The 5,664-nt window shown below is 36.7% G+C and overlaps 1 protein-coding gene across 1 annotated transcript in view; it reads right to left on the reverse strand.

Moving 5' to 3' along the window:
• AIMP1 (aminoacyl tRNA synthetase complex-interacting multifunctional protein 1) overlaps positions 1-3,852 on the reverse strand; it is a 29,554-nt gene extending 25,702 nt beyond the window's left edge. The window contains exon 1 of the mRNA XM_010286262.1: positions 3,700-3,852. The gene's annotated coding sequence lies outside the window, so the exon portion shown is untranslated. The remainder of the gene's footprint in view (positions 1-3,699) is intronic.
• Between the last annotated feature and the right edge of the window lie 1,812 nt (positions 3,853-5,664).

Below are 5,664 nucleotides of genomic sequence, written 5' to 3' on the forward strand. Positions count from 1 at the left end.
CTAAGCAGACACCCCAAGGACTAAACAATGCAGAGACATGACTACAAGGAGTTCTCTCCAGGTTAAGACAAAAGTCAAGTGATTTGGATGTGGTTTGTAAGAAAAGTTTTTGCCTTCAGAGCTACCAAAACTTTTCAGTAACAAAGACTGTATACAAAGTTATAGGTAACTTAATTTATTAATCTCAGAAGGCTGCCCAGTAACTCAGTAGACATGGATGGCTTATAATACGGCTCAAGAAAAGCAACTTCTTTGCACTGCTTGACTTAAACCTCAACAAGTTACGCACCCACTACATCTGCCAGGTCCCCTGGAAGTTCAGTAGAGATTCATCTGGTTGTGCTTTATAGCGCAGTCTGAAATTTAAGTAGCAGCTCATAAGCCAAAACAGTTGGACAGCCTTACGTGTTTTTTTCAGCAGTGTGCATCTTGGGATCCCACTGCATTAATATTTTAATAGTACTATCAGAATCTTATGGTAAACGATCACCACGCGCAGAAGGAATTCTCACATAAATCCCACGACAGAAAAGATGCAACATCCACAACATGCCACCTTGTTTCTTTGACCTTAAGGACTCATTTCCCAACCCAAAATATATCCAGTTCTTTGGAACAGAAAGCATACATCAAGATTTGACAGGGTTTGGTTGGGTTTTTTTAATTTACAAAAGCTTAATTTTCCGATCACAGTGTATCCAGTGGCTATCACTGAATATAATGGGAAGAAAAAAAAAAAAAGGAGCTGCTACTCATGCCTCAAAGTATCCTCATAAAACTTCCTCGACAGGTGATGGACTTTACAATTACAGACACACACATATGCCTATAAATTCAGAAATATAAGCAGACTCAGCTGCATCTGGACAAGTATGCAAGGTCAGCATATGCCACAGGAACTCAAAGAGTATGTACTGCGGTTCACCTTCTAGGGTTTTATTGGGGAGTGAAAGCTTTAGATTACTGTTAAAACTACAGAGTAAATTACCTGTAAATCAGATAGCAGAAGAATAATCAAAACTGCACAGAAATCTACCTGTTTATACCACGTAGAACACCATTTCTTAGGTATTTTATTGATTTTTGTAACGTTATCCTTAAAAAGTGAGCATTCACACTACCTCCCTAATTAAGAACAAGCACAGCAGTTATAAAAAGGTAAAGAAGAAAGAAATGTTTAACCCCTCTCCCTAAGACAGGTCTCACTTCAGAACAAAAATAAATTTTAAAAGTATCTCTCAAAATTCAATCTTGTTCTTTTGAGTCTGTCAGAGCAGTAAGGGCAATAATCCTTGTCAAAAACCCTAGTTGGTAAGAAGACATTTTAAAGATACCTACTCCTCAGAAACTTGAAGAGTTTGTAAATAAGAATACCATTAAGCAATGTATCTTACGTCAGGAAGTCTGCAAAATAATGGTATTCGTTAGGTAGTTCACAAGAACATTGATCCCCTTTTCAATTTTAATTCACAATAGAAACTTTAGGTATTCTTTTATGTGGGTCAAATAAAAGCTGAAGAAAATTAAACCTAAAAATGCGTGCGTTTGTGTAATCAATGCAAGAATAATGGCAAATGTCTCTTAATGGGGAGCAACAAAGTTGTCAAACAAAGCTTTAAGGGGAAAGGGAGTTGCAGTCTCTTATCATAAGCAAAACCCTCCCACACACATTCAACGACCCAGTTTCATTCATCACACAAACAACTGTACTTTCTAGTGTTGAATTTACTCACATAATACACCAGGACAACAATTTTAATGCAAGTCATCTATAAAGATAATAACTTACCCTGCGCAGAGAAAAAATTATTTATTCATCTGTGGACTGAAAATCTAAATTAACTTTTAAATCTAAAGTGGGCTGACAACAACTAATCCTTAGCAGCCAGCAGCAGTTACATGTCATTTCAAAACCACGTGCCAGGAGCATCTACCACTGCATATTCCCAGCATCTGCCTCAAAACGCAGGTCTTTCCTTTCATCATGTACAGAACGAAGAGACTTAAAATTCCTAGCAAGTATCTCATCTACTTAGAAAAAGTCCAGATATAACTATTAAGTATTTTAACTAACTATCTTTTGGATGAATGATTTTAACTTGTGTGCTACAAATACACAGAATATTTTTCCCCTTTGGAGATAAAAGGAACACTGAAGTAACAAATTTCAGTAGATTTACATTGCTGCAGATGAAGGCTTCATTTCATTATTCTCAGCAGGGAAAACAAACCAACTGACTTCTGAAGCAAAGACTGTACAGCAATTGCCTCTCAATCATTTCTAAATAAAGTGCAAAGTAACAATTCAAAGCGTACTTGAAATCAAAATTCCAGCTTACCTTCTGCTCAGACATGAACATCCACCAAAGGACTGTATTATTACATAGCTATTTCAGATCATCTACTGATTTGAAACAAAAAAAAATTTACAGAAAGATGTCCTTTGTATACAAAACACCCACCACATCCCCGTACAGAAAATGCTGCTTATATTTAACAGTTTGTTTCTTTTTAAAATTAGAATAATTTAATTGCTATTGACAGAGAACCACTGCTCAGCTAAGCTTATACACTTATTTTGCGTTTTGAAAACCAAATCAGTTTGCAAAGACTGATAAGTCAAATGTAAACCCCACGCAAATGAAAAACACTTTTGACTTTTGACTACCGTAGTCATTCTAGCTGACACAGAGAAATTACCTTCCCAAACCAAAGAGGGTGATCTTGAAAAGGTTATTTTTGGCCCGAGTTGTTTTCTATATTCTAAACTAGAGGGAAACATAAGATTTTTTGGATTACCCTTTAGCATCTCTTGCCAAACTCTAACTGTTACACGACAGTGCCCCCACCTTCTTCATCCCTCTGTTAATTTAAGATTGCATACGTTCATGAAAAATTTCTCACAAAAATGTTCACACATTGGTACTGAAAAGAACTAAGTTAGAACATCACTCTTACTAAGTACCTGGTCTTATGAGCACTTGATAATTTAATTTCAAAGTAAGTACCCTCAGTAATCCTTTGGGCACAGTCCAGAATAGCATCATAGTTACTGAGTTAATAGTATGTTAGTCTAGGTAAACTGCTGAACAACATCTTAATGACTGCTTGAGAAAAAGCACAGCAATATTGTGTCTTTTAACAGTACAAAAAAAAAAGTAAGCAGTCCTGTAATTGCCTTTCAGAACCTTCTCTGTAGTTGTATGTACTGAGAAATATTTGAGGTTCATAGCTTTTAAAACTTCTAGGATGAAAATTCTCCCCCCCTCTTTTAATACTAGATTGGTGCAGGGAAAAAACAAAACCAAAAAAACCCAAACCCCTTGTGCAATCATCTTGGATATTGAAAGGGCTGATGTCAGCTATTAAGACTGACGGTATCTGACAGAAAAAATCCTCCAAGCAGCTTTTGGGGAATAGCCATATTTCATCTATGGATTCACAGCTGCTTTTGTTACCATAGTTTAAGACAAATTGGGCTAAATCACAACTTTGCTGTGTTCTAAATTATTGTATTAAAAAAAACCCAGCCACTTTAATTAGAATATCTTGGTTTAGCATCTTCAAGTGCAAATTTTCAGGTAAGTTCTCAGTAAAATTTAATTATAACCTATGTGTAAAAGGGAAAAAAAATTCTGTGCATAGGTATTATCATTAGCATTATTTTCTAGATGGTCATATGGATGTGAAGTTATTTACCCACTGTGACGTAGCAGGGTAACTCAACCCCTAAGAAAAGATTTAATTTCCCTGGTGTGCAATTCAGTGTCATATCCTAGTTGGCAATGGTGACTTCCTTAGTGTGTGACTGTTACCAATTACTAGAGGACTTCACACAGAAAGTTTCAAACCTTACAGTAGGACAAGCACAAATGTGAACTTACAGCCTTCACTCCAGAGCAGCTGCTACCAAGCCAAACTGTAGTGCCTCTTGCATGCCATGTGCAAGCCCGTGCATTCCTGTGGGAATAGCAGTCCCTAGCTGCTCTGGCCAACTGAGCTACAGAAATGATCTGCTCAGTTACCTTCAGAGTCTGAAACAAGATGCCACTACAAAGTTGTATATTAAACATTGTAATTGAGAAACACTCTGGGATAGAAACCAGATCCAATAGCCATGGATCATTTCCGAGAGAGGGTCCTGAAGTCAGAGACTAATCTTTAAACTATTAATTCATACTCAGTTGAAGTTATGTTGGGAAAACTCCTGATGAGAGGGAAATGGAAATAAAAGCTTCTATAATGGGTAGTTTTATGCCAAAAGATTGTACAAAATGATCTCAAGAAGAGATTTGCTAACTCAAGGCAATTTTTGATGATGTTTTATGCATTGCCAGCCGCTTTCATATGTAAAAAGCATCTCAGAATCTGTCTGCTTCAGATCATTAGGATATGATAAAACACACCAGGGAAGCAGTTATGAGAGGAATTCAATTTTCCTCTAATCCAGCACAGAATCTCTGTCAGGTTTTTTTCTAGCATTCCAAGGAAAGAAGGATGGGTTCTTCTACATAAACTGTGTTTAACAGATGACAGTTAAATACATTATATATTGCTTCCTAATATGAATGCTAGTTTAAGCTTCCCTCTCTACGGTTTTTAAAGTCAAGGAACAGTTTCTAGGCTCTTAATTTATATAAACTGGCATAAGAACTGAAGAATTGTATACAAAGTTGTGGAATGTAACAATAAATGTAAAAGCTAGGTCAGCAGAAGCTATCTCTTTTTCTGGAATTTCTGAAAACTGTACACAGCAAAGAGGCATTTATCCAATTCCCATTTTAGTAAGGTATCAAAGTAATTTTCTTCAGAACCAGCAAGTGTCAACAAGTGATTACAGCTACTGTTACAGACCCCCATTGATGCATTTAATCATCAAAATAGATTAATTTCAGACTAGCATGACTCTAGGTTGTAAATGTAACTTAAGAGAAACCTTATTTTTCATCTCGGTAGGTAGAGATGATTCCCTCACCTCTTTAGAAGTAATTCATACCTTTATTAATAATGTTTGCACTCCATATGGACAATAAAGGTTGTTTGGACAAACATCCCCTCCTCAGTTTCTATGGACAGAATGGATGACCTATCCTCACCAGAAGGTCACTGATCAACTGACAATATTCTGACAAAACATAATGAAGCAAAATAAACCACAAATGTGCAAGTGCACAACTGGAAGGTGCTCTGCTCCAAGACCTCAAAAAGATTATTTAGATGCTGGCTTATTCTCCTAGTTACTTTTACCCCCACTCCCCCCATTCCTGCCCCAATCCCATGGCAGGGCACAAGATTTGTTGCGTAACTAAAGAGGAATGGAGCCAAGGACATTCAAGAGGAAGAATACACATGATGATCCAGAAACAAATTCTTTGGTGGTCACACACTACTGCTTATGCAGCTCAATGTTAGCCTGTAAGCAGTAGCATTAGAATTACTGGAGTAGATTAATTACCATAGCAAAATAAATAGCACACAAAAGAACAAATGCTCCTCCTCTTTTTCCATTTGAACCAGCCAATTATTTAAAATATGATATTGAAAACTGAAATTGCAAACTATTTTACAAGGTATCAATAAGAAAGTAAGAGGACATTAAGATCTGAAACAGCCACCATCTGCCAGTCCTGAAAGGGATGCCATTTTTAAGGTGGTTCCTTGGGG

The sequence above is a fragment of the Phaethon lepturus genome, unplaced genomic scaffold, assembly GCF_000687285.1.
Source record: "Phaethon lepturus isolate BGI_N335 unplaced genomic scaffold, ASM68728v1 scaffold3494, whole genome shotgun sequence".
NCBI lineage: Eukaryota > Metazoa > Chordata > Aves > Phaethontiformes > Phaethontidae > Phaethon > Phaethon lepturus.